Raw genomic sequence first — 11,017 nt, forward strand, 5'->3', positions numbered from 1 at the left:
GGGGTGGAGTGCCTGGATAGCTCAGTCAGTTAAGCATCTGCCTTCGGCTCAGGTCTTGATCCAGGTCCTGGGATCAAGCTCTATGTTGGGCTCCCAGCTCAGTGGGGAGTCTGCTTCTCCCTCTCCCTTTGCCTCTCCCCCTGCTTGTGCTCTCTCTGTCTCTGTCATTCTCTCTCTCTCTCAAATGAATAAATAAAATCTAAAAAGAAAGAAAGAGGGGCACCTGGGTGGCTCAGTGGGTTAAAGCCTCTGCCTTCGGCTCAGGTCATGATCCCAGGGTCCTGGGATCGAGCCCCACATCGGGCTCTCTGCTCAGCAGGGAGCCTGCTTTCCCCCTTGCTCTCTGCCTGCCTCTCTGCCTACTTGTGATCTCTGTCTGTCAAATAAATAAATAAAATCTTCTAAAAAGAAAGAAAGAGAAAGGAAGGAAGGAAGAAAGAAAGAAAGAGAGAAAGAAAGAAAGAAAGAAAGAAAAGCTTCATATTAGTCCCAGTAATAACTTCATGGGTATTAGACTAAAAGCACAAACTAAAATAAAAACAAACTAATAAGGCTCTGCACAATGAAGGAAAAAATCAACAGTGTGAAAATGTAACCTATATTCTAGGAGAAAATATTTGCATACTATATATCTGGTAAGGGGTGAATTTCCAAAATATGTAAGGAACTCCTACAAATGAATAATGTGGCCAGCATGACAACACAACCAGGGTTGAGAGGGTAAGAGGATGGTGAGACGAAGATGAGACGTAAAGAGATGGGGACAGGAGGGACACAATGGATGATGTCCAAGCAGTGTCAACTTTATTACGAAGTGTGCACGATTATATAGAAAGCAGAAACACTTAGCGGGGGACTAACCGCCCACCACATACCAAAAGTAGTTTCTCCAGGCTCCTGTTTACCAGTTCCCTTAGGTTAAACATGCCGACATCCTGATGCCAGCATGTTGCTTACTTATAGATAAGTTCCCTATTGATGAAGGGAATGAAAAAGGGCGCCTGATGCATTTTATGGCCCATGCAAGAACAGCAAGGTCCAGGCATGGATTTAAGACTTAGGCCTGCATTGTCCTATTCCTGATAAACCCCAATGGGTAGTCATGTAGGCGATCATGAGACTCATAGCACAGACCCTTTCTCAGCGCTACTCAACCTTTCCATTGCTGAGGTTGCTTAACCCCTTAAAGTCAGGAAGGCGCAAGTCAGGGCCTGGTTTGGCTCATATCTCAAGCTTCTGCGTGGCTTCCCACAGAATAACAAAACAACAAACACTACAACAACTAATAAGCTGATTGGAATAATGAGCCACAGACTTGAATAAACATTTCTCCAAAGAAAATATACAAATAGCCAACAAGTATGTTAAAAAAAAAGATGCTCAATGTTACTAATAATCAAAGAAATGCAAATCAAAATTACAATGAGAATCACCTCACACCATCTAGGATGGCTATTAGTTAAAAAAAAAAAAAAGTGTTGGCAAGGATGTGGAGAAATTGAAATCGTTGCATGCTACCGGCAGTAATATAAAATGATACAGCAATGGTGGAAAGCAGTGTGGCAATTACCCCAAGATTAAAAATATAACTACCAGGGGTGTCTGGGTGGCTCAGATGGTTAAGTATCAGCCTTTGGCTCAGGTCATGGTCTCCAGGTCCTGGGATAAAGCCCCATGTCAGGCTCCCAGCTCAGTGGCAGTCATCTCTCTCTCCCTCTGCCTCTCCCCCTCATTATGCTCTCTCAGTCTCTTTATGTCTCTCTCAAATGAATATATATATATATATACGTATATATATATATATATACGTATATATATATATGGGAGGACATGGGGAGATGGAGAGGTGAAGGGAGTTGGGGGAAATTGGAGTGGAAGATGAACCATGAGAGACTATGGACTCTGAAAAACAATCTGAGAGTTTTGAAGGGGCAGGGGGTGGGAGGTTGGGTGAGCCTGGTGGTGGGTATTATGGAGGGCACATATTGCATGGAGCACTGGGTGTGGTGGATAAACAACAAATTCTGGAAGACTGAAAAGAAATTTTAAAAATAAATAAAAATTTTAAAAATTTAAAAAAACGTAAATGGCCTAAATGTTTCAGTCAAAAGACCTAGTGTTTGCCCAAGTGTCCATCAATTGATAAATGAAAAAAGAAGATATGGTGTGTGTGTATGTATGTACGTGTGTGTGTGTGTGTGTGTGTAATTTAGGCATAAAAAAGAATAAAATCTTGCTCTTTGCAATGTCACCGATGGAGCTAGAGAGTATAATGCTGAGCAAAATAAGTCAGTTAGAGAAAGATAAATACTATATAAATTCATTCATATGTGGAATTTAAGAAATAAAACAAATGAGCAAAGGAAAACAAAAAAAGAAAGACGCAAACCAAGAAACAGTCTCCAGAGAACAAACTGATGATTACCAGAGGGGAGGTGGGTGGGGAAATGGGTGAAGTAGGTGATGGTGATTAAGGGGTATACTTATCATGAGGAACACCAGGTGACATATGAATTGTTGAATCACTATGTAGTACACATGAAACTTCCATAACACTGTATATTAACTAACTGGAATTAAAATAAAAACAAAACAAAAAATATTGTGTTTAGATAAAAAGGAAAACACACTGATCTTGCTTGAGATTAAAAACAAAAACGAGGGCGCCTGGGTGGCTCAGTGGGTTAAGCCGCTGCCTTCGGCTCAGGTCATGATCTCAGGGTCCTGGGATCGAGTCCCACATCAGGCTCTCTGCTCAGCAAGAAGCCTGCTTCCCTCTCTCTCTCTGCCTGCCTCTCCGTCTACTTGTGATCTCTCTCTGTCAAATAAATAAATAAAATCTTAAAAAAAAAAAAAAAAAACGAAACAAAAACAGAAAAACAAGACCCATCTGTATGCTGCCTACAAGAGATTCACTTCTCACCTAAGGACACATACAGACTGAACGGGAAGGGATGAAAAAGCATTCACCATGAAAACAGAAGTGTAAAGGAAAGAAATACTTCAAGGTTGCAGAAAAGAAAGTCAATAAATAAAAGTCAAATTCTTTCCTAATACCAATAATGAACAACTGAAATTTGAAATTAAAGACAGTACCATTTGTGATAGCCCCCCAAACTGAAATACTTAGATATAAATCGAACAAACTATATACATGCTGTATAGACAGAAAACTACAAAATGCTCATGAAAGAAATCAAAGAAACTTTTAAAATATTGTTAGAATGTCATAGGGGAAGGGAAAAAAAAGAAGGAAGCAAACTATAAGAGACTCCTAACTACAGAGAACAAACTGAGGGTCATTAGAAGAGAGATGGGTGGGAGATGGGCTAAGTGGGTGATTGCTATTAAGGAGGGTACTTGTGTAATGATGAATCACTTAATTCTACTCCTGAAACCAATATTATGCTGTATGTTTACTAACTAGAATTTAAATAAAACTTTGAAAAAATAGAATATTGATTATTCCCTATCTGATCTATAAGTTCAACACCTCTCAATAAAAATTCCAAGAAGTTATTTCACATATTGAAGTTGTGTGTGTGTGTGTGTGTGTGAGTGTGTGTGTATAAATAGACTTCAAAATGTATATGGAAAAGCAAAGGACTTATAATAGTCAACAAATTACTAAAAAAAAATAAAATTTGAAGACTTACTAGCCTACTTCAAGACTTTCTATAAAGGTTGGGTAATAAAGACAGTATAGTATTAGCAAAAGAAGAAACCCGTATACTAGTAAAGTAAAATAGAGAGCCCAGAAATCCCACAAAAATATAGTCAACCGATTGATGACCATGGCACAAAGTCAATTAGATGGAAAAAAAACATCTTCAAACAAATGTTGGTAGAACAACTGGAGGTCCATATTTTTTTTTAAATGCACCTAGACACTGACCTTACACTTTAATTAAAAATTAATTCAAGGAGCACCTGGGTGGCTCAGTGGGTTGAGCCTCTGCCTTCGGCTCAGGTCATGATCTCACGGTCCTGGGATCAAGCCCCACATTGGGCTCTCTGCCAGGCGGGGAGACTGCTTCCCCCTCTCTCTACCTACTTGTGATCTCTGTCTGTCAAATAAATAAATAAAATATTTAAAAAATTAACTTGAGGGGCGCCTGGGTGGCTCAGGGGGTTAAGCCTCTGCTTTCAACTCGGGTCATGGTCTCAGGGTTCTGGAATTGAGCTCCCCAGAGAGCCTGCTTCCCTCTCTCTCTCTCTGCCTGCCTCTCTGCCTACTTGTGATCTCGCTCTCTCTGTCAAATAAATAAAAAATCTTTTTAAAAAATTAACTCGAAATGGTTCACAGGTCTAAATATAAAATGCAAATTTACAAAAATGTTAGATGAAAACACAGAAGAAAATCTAGGTGACCCTGAGTTTGGTAATTAGTTTTCAGATATAACATGAAAATTATTGCCAAAAAATGAAGAACAAAAATTGATAATCTGAACTAACTAAATACTTCTGCATTGAGAAAGACACTGTTAAGAAAATGAAAAAACAAGTCATGGATAATCATAAAGCTCAGATAAAGAACTTGTATCCAAAATATTACTTAAAAATATTTTGGTTCTAGTTCAAGATGGCAATGTAGAAAGATCCTAAACTCATCTCCTCCCACCGGACAGACCAAACTACACCTCTGTATGAACAATTTTCTCTGGAAAAAAAAATTGTCAGATTTACCCCTCTCATCAAGAAAATGAGAAGGGGGGAGAAATAAAATGCAAACATAGTTCTGAAACTCAGTTTCAAGGTGGGGGGTGCTGTGGCCCACACTTTCCCACAGTCACAAGGAATCTTCCAGACTTTCCAGTTTAAAGAAGAGGATATTGTTCTGAGACACTGAATCTGAATGGCCTACAGGGTGAACCTAGACTGAAAAAGAGCAAAAGGATGGAAATGGTTATATGGTGGGCCAAATGTGTTTCTTAGAAGGGAGATGAGACAGAATGTTTTTATTGAAGTGACTAGGGCAATCTCCTAACAACCCAATTCTCATTTCCAGGAGTGAGAAACAACTGTGGGCTTAGGTGAGGTGAAATCTCCATTGCCTACACCTGGAACCCCTGGCAGCAAGAACTCTGTGTTCTTCCTACAGAAAGAGAGGAAAAGCTGATGTTCACTTCTTTGAATGGCCCTCACCATGAATGGATAGAGGCTGCGGAGATTCAGGTACAGTATGTTGGGACTCCCAGCTGATGCTCAAGCTTTTGGATGCAGGCTGTGGTGAAATAGGCTTTGAAAGGGCAATTCCTGAGTTCACCAGATCCTGCAGCATGCAGCATATTTGTGATAGTTCTGTTCTTCAGAAAGAGTGCATCCCAAGCTCAAGGAGAAGATGGCCCCCTTTCCTTTGGGATAGCAGACATGGATGATCTCATATAATGCAGGACTGAAGTGGGAACTCACTTGGGTGCAGGCTATGTTGGTAAAATCCCCCAGGTGCCCATAGGTAAGCCAACCTGAAATTTAAAAAAAAAAATAGCAAGGGGATGTAAATGGTACAAGGGAGGCCAAAAATCTACAATAAAATTGGGAATAGGGAATTAGTTTGGGGATTGTGGACATTGCTACCCTAAACATTGCGGTGTGTGTGCCCTTTCAAATCAGTATGCATGCATCTTTTGGATAAACACCTAAGCATGTCATCAATGAGTCCTAAGGTAGTTCTATTGGTAACATTTTCAGGAACTGCCATACACTTTTCCAGAGTGCTGCATCAGTTTGCATTTCCACCAAAAGTAAGATGGTCCCCCTTTCTCCACATCTGCGCCAATACCTGTTATTTCCACAAGTTTAGCCATTCTGATTGGTGTGAGGTGGTATCTCATTGTGGTTTTGATTTGTTTTGATTTGTAAATCCTATGCCAAGTGATGTGGAGCATCCTTTCACAATCCTAGGGCAGAACACAGGCAGCAATCTGTTTGACAAATTCTTGCTAGACACATCTCCAAAGGCAAGGGAAACAAAAACCAGAATGAACAATAAGGCCTTTATCAAGATAAAAAGCTTTTGCACAGCAAAGGAAACATTGACAAAACCAAAAGACAACATCAAGAATGGAAGAAGATGCCTGGGCAGCATAATCACTAAAACATGGACATTCTCATCTGAAGAAACTGGACACACCTGACATTCCACAAAGCCCACAGATACCATTCTGGTTTGGGGGTCCAAATGGAGCACTGAAATAGGGATGAATGGGTTTGAGCAACCTTACTGACATTAGGTGGGAAGGAAGAGACATGGGAGGGTTTTAGTTCTAGGAAGAGTCAAGGATACTGAGAGCTGGCTCATCTAAACACATGGGAAGACTCTCTGGATGCCGTCCTAAGAGTTTGACCTTTCAGGACAGACTGTGAGATTCACCTACTACAGGAAGAAGGCAGCTCTTGGCTTTGCCAGATTTCACATGATCTTGGGGAAGATCTCACATGATCTCAGTCCAAATCTTGTTAGATGTCATTCAAGCCCTGTGAGACCTTGGGCTAACCAGCAAAGTCTAGGGTTAAAGCTCGTTAGGTTTCTGACCAAACTGTCAGGCCCTTAGATGGAACTGGTACTCCCTAGCACAGCCTGCTTCATGCTCCTCAAGTAGATAGGTAACCAAATCTCTTGAGATCTCAGTTCAAATCTTATGAGATATCTGATAAGTCTTATGAGAACTCACGAGATCTTATGAGATCTCTGTCCAAATCTCATGATAGCTCAGGTACAGCTCACATGACTTCTACCCAAATCTGGTGAGATCATAGGCTAAATTTTGTTAAATCTCATGACATCTCAGTCCAAACCCCATGAGATCTCAGACACATCTCATGTGATTTCCCCCCAAATCTCATGAGAACTCATTCAAAATCTCATGAGATCTCAGGCACATGTCACCTGATTTCTACACAAATCTTATGAGATCTTAGTCAAAATCTCATGAGATCTGAGTTAAATATCATGAGATCTCAGTCCAAATCTTGTGAGATTATGTCTGAATCTTGTAAGATCTCTGTCCAAATCTCTTGAGACCTTAGTCCATATCTTGTGAGATCACATTCCAAATCTCATGAGCTATCATTCCAAATCTCATGAGAGCTCATTCAATATCCTGAGATTTCAGTCCAAATCTCATGAGATCTTAGGCACATCTCACACAATTTATACCTAAATCTCAGAGATCTCCAAATCTCATAAGATCTCAGGCACATCTCATGAGATTTCTATGCAAATTTTGTGAGATCTGAGTCCAAATCTTGAGAGATCTCGTCCATCCAGGCTTCAGGTCTGGCACACATCTATAGTCTACAGAAGTGCTCCCAGAGAATGCAGGCCAGGAAATGCCACCTTTGTACTTTTCCTCTGCCTCATGATAGCTCATTAACATCTCCCAGAAGGAGCATATACACTCTTCGGGAGTGCTGATTTTTACAGCTGTCACCCAAGGATGCCTCTAGATTGCCTGGCTCTAATAGTCAGTAGGACTTACACTTGCAGTACCCAGGACTGCATGTGTTTATATTTTTTAAAAGCTGCTGCCTGAGGGTCTGGCTTCTAATCATCTTGAACCTATGTGCAGACTCAAATTCTCCCTTTTGAAACACTGACTTGTTTTAGCACACTTTCAACTATTAGGAGTTATTAAAAATAAAATAGGCTGCTTGGCAACTGCAAAGGTCTGAGAGATAATCAACATCTAGGGCAAGGTTGAACATTAAGATTCATCTCCTACAAGAGGCCAGCCCTTTAAGATTAGGAGAGGTGGCTATTTCATCTAATACATAAAAAAAATCAATACAGAGACAAGTGATATAAGGAAACATCTGAATGCATACATAATGAAAGAGTAAAATAAAAACAAAGGAGGAAAAAAAAAACTTAAACAGAGATAAGTAACTTCCCTGATAAAAATTACAACAAAATAGTTGTAAAGATGCTCACTAAGTTCAGGAGAAGAATGAATAAACACAGAAAAAAATTTCACTGAAGAGATAAAAAAATAAGATAGTACCAAACAAAAGTCACAGAGTTAAATAAGGTAACTGAACTGAAAAATACATGAGAAGGGTTCAATAGCAGACTAGATGAAAGAGAAAAAAAGGATCAGTTAACACAAGGACATGGAAAAGAAAGTCACCGTATCAGAATAGCAAAATTAAAAGTAAATAAAAATAAAGTGAAAGTAAATGAAATGACTTGTGGGACAACTCCAAATAGACCAACATTCACCTTATAGGAGTCCCGGAGGGAAAAGAGAAAAAGAGGCAGAAAACTTAGTTGAAGAAATAGTGGCTAAAAACTTCCATAACCCTGGAAAGGAAACAGACATTCAGATCCAGGAAGCCCATAGAGTTCCAAATAAGATGAAACCAAGGAGACCTACACCAATGCACATTATAAATCAAGTGAAAAAAGTTAAGAACAAGGAGAGAATCTTTAAAGCAGCAAGAGAAAAACAACTAATTGTATACAAGAGAACCCCCTAAAGACTGTAAAAAGATTTTTTTTTTTTTTTAGCAGAAACTATGCAGGCCACAAAAGAATAGTATAATATATTCCAAGTGCTGGGAGAAAAACAAAACAACAAGAACAGCAAAAAACAACTTCCAACCAAGAATACTCTATCAAAGTTATCCTTCAGAATTGGAGGAAAGATAGTTCTTCCAGACACAAGCAAAAGTTAAAGGAGTTAAACATCATTAAACCAGCTTTTCAAAAAATGTTAAAGAGACTTCTTTAAACTGAAAATAAGTTCACTAATAAGTAACAAGAAAATATATGAAAGTATAAATCTCCCTGGTAATGGTAAATATATGGCAAAAGTAATGGGTTAATCAATTTTAAGCTAGTATGGAAGTTAAGACAAATGTAGTAAAAAAAATAATTGTAACAACAATAATTATTTAAGGAACATGTAAGCTGAAATTATGTAAAACGCAAAATCAAAAACATAGGACATGATTGGGGAGAGTAAAAATATAGAGCTTTAGAATATGTTCAAACTTAAGTTGTTATCAACTTAAAATAGATGGTTATAAATATACATTCTTTATGTAAGCCTCGTGGTAACCACAAAGCAAAAATTTATAGTACATACTCAAAAGATAATGAGAATGGAATCTAAGCATCACACCAAATAAAGTCATCTAATCATGAGGGAAAAGACCCAGGGAAGAAAGGGACAAAGGGAGTACAAAACAGAAAACAAGTAATAAAATGGCAAAAAAAAAAAATGTACTATCAATATTTACTTTATATTTAAATGGACCAAACTTTCCAATCAAAAATATGTAGTGGCTGAATGTATAAAAATAGCAGACCTATCTATATGCTGACTCCAAGAGACTCACTTCAGACATAAGGACACAGAGAGATTGAAGGTGAAGAAATGAGAAAAGATGTTCTATGCAAATGGCAACTGAAAGAAAACAATACCCATATCAGTCAAAATAGACTTTAACACACACACAAAAATATATAATAAAAGACAAAAACAGGTGTTACATAATGATAAAGGAGTCAATCCAACAATGGGATATAATATTTAGAGATATCTATGCACCCAAATGGGAGCACCTCAACATTTAAGTAAATATTAAGGGACATAAAGGGAGAAATTAAAGGCAATAAAATATTAATATAGGGTTTGGGATAGACAAATGGGTGAAGAGGATCAAAAGTTATAAAGTTCCAGTTATGAAATATATAAACCATGGGGATATAATATACAGCATGGTGACTATATTTATTAATACTGCACTGGATATTAGAAAGTTGTTAAGACTTGTTAATTTTAGCCATTCTGATCAGTATGAGTTGGTATCTCATTGTGGTTTTGATTTGTATTTCCCTGATGTCAAATGATGGTGAGCATTTTTTCATGTGTTGAATGACCATTTGGATGTCTTCTTTGGAGAAAAGACTGTTCATGTCTTCTGCCCATTTCTTGATTGTATTATTTGTCCCCAGGTGTTGAATTTGATAAGTTATTATAGATTTTGGATACTAGTCCTTTATCTGATATGTCATTTACAAATATCTTCTCCCATTCTGTTGCTTGTATTTTGGTTTTGTTGACTCTTTCCTTTGTATGCAAAACTTTTTATTTTAATGAAGTCCCAAGAGTTCATTTGTACTTTTGTTTCTCTTGCCTTTGGAGACATGTCTAGCAAGAAGTTGCTGCAGCTGAGATCACAAAGGTTGCTGCTTGAGTTCTTGTTTTGATGGATTCCTGTCTCACATTTAGGTCTTTCATCAATTTTGAGGAAACAACAGATATCAGTGAGCATGTGGAGAAAGGTAAACCCTCTTATACTGTTGGTGGGAATGTAAGCTGATGCAGCCACTTTGGAAAACAGTATTGAGGTTCTTCAAAAAGTTGAAAATAGAGCTACCCCTCTGACCCAGCAATTGCACTACTGGGTATTTAGCCCAAAGATAAAAATATAGTGATCCAAAGGGCACCTGCACCCCCATATTTAGAGGAACAATGTCCATAATAGCCAAACTTTGGAAAGAGCCCAGATGTCCACTGACAGGTCAATGGATAAAGATGTGGTATTTATATATGAATATTACTCAGCCATCAAAAAAATGCAATATTGCCATTTGCAACAATGTAGATGGAGCTAGACGGTATTATGCTAAGCAAAATCAGAGAAAGACAATTATCATATGACTCATATGACAATCATAGACAATTATCATATGATAATCAAAGACAATTATCATATGATCTCACCTATATGTGGAATTTAAGAAATAAAACAGAGGATCATAGGGAAGAGAGATAAAAATAAAATAAGATGAAATCAGAGAGAGAAACAAACTGTAAGAGACTGTTAAACGTAGGAAACGAACTGAGGGTTGCTGGAATGGAGGATGGTGGGGGGATGGGGTAACTAAATGTTGGATATTTAGAAGTGTGCATGATTTAATGAACACTGGGTATTACATAAGACTTATGGAATCACTGGACTCTACCTCTGAAAACTAGTAATATACTATGTGTTAATTAATTTAATT

The sequence above is a fragment of the Lutra lutra genome, chromosome 3 (assembly GCF_902655055.1).
Source record: "Lutra lutra chromosome 3, mLutLut1.2, whole genome shotgun sequence".
In the NCBI taxonomy this organism is placed as follows: Eukaryota; Metazoa; Chordata; class Mammalia; order Carnivora; family Mustelidae; genus Lutra; species Lutra lutra.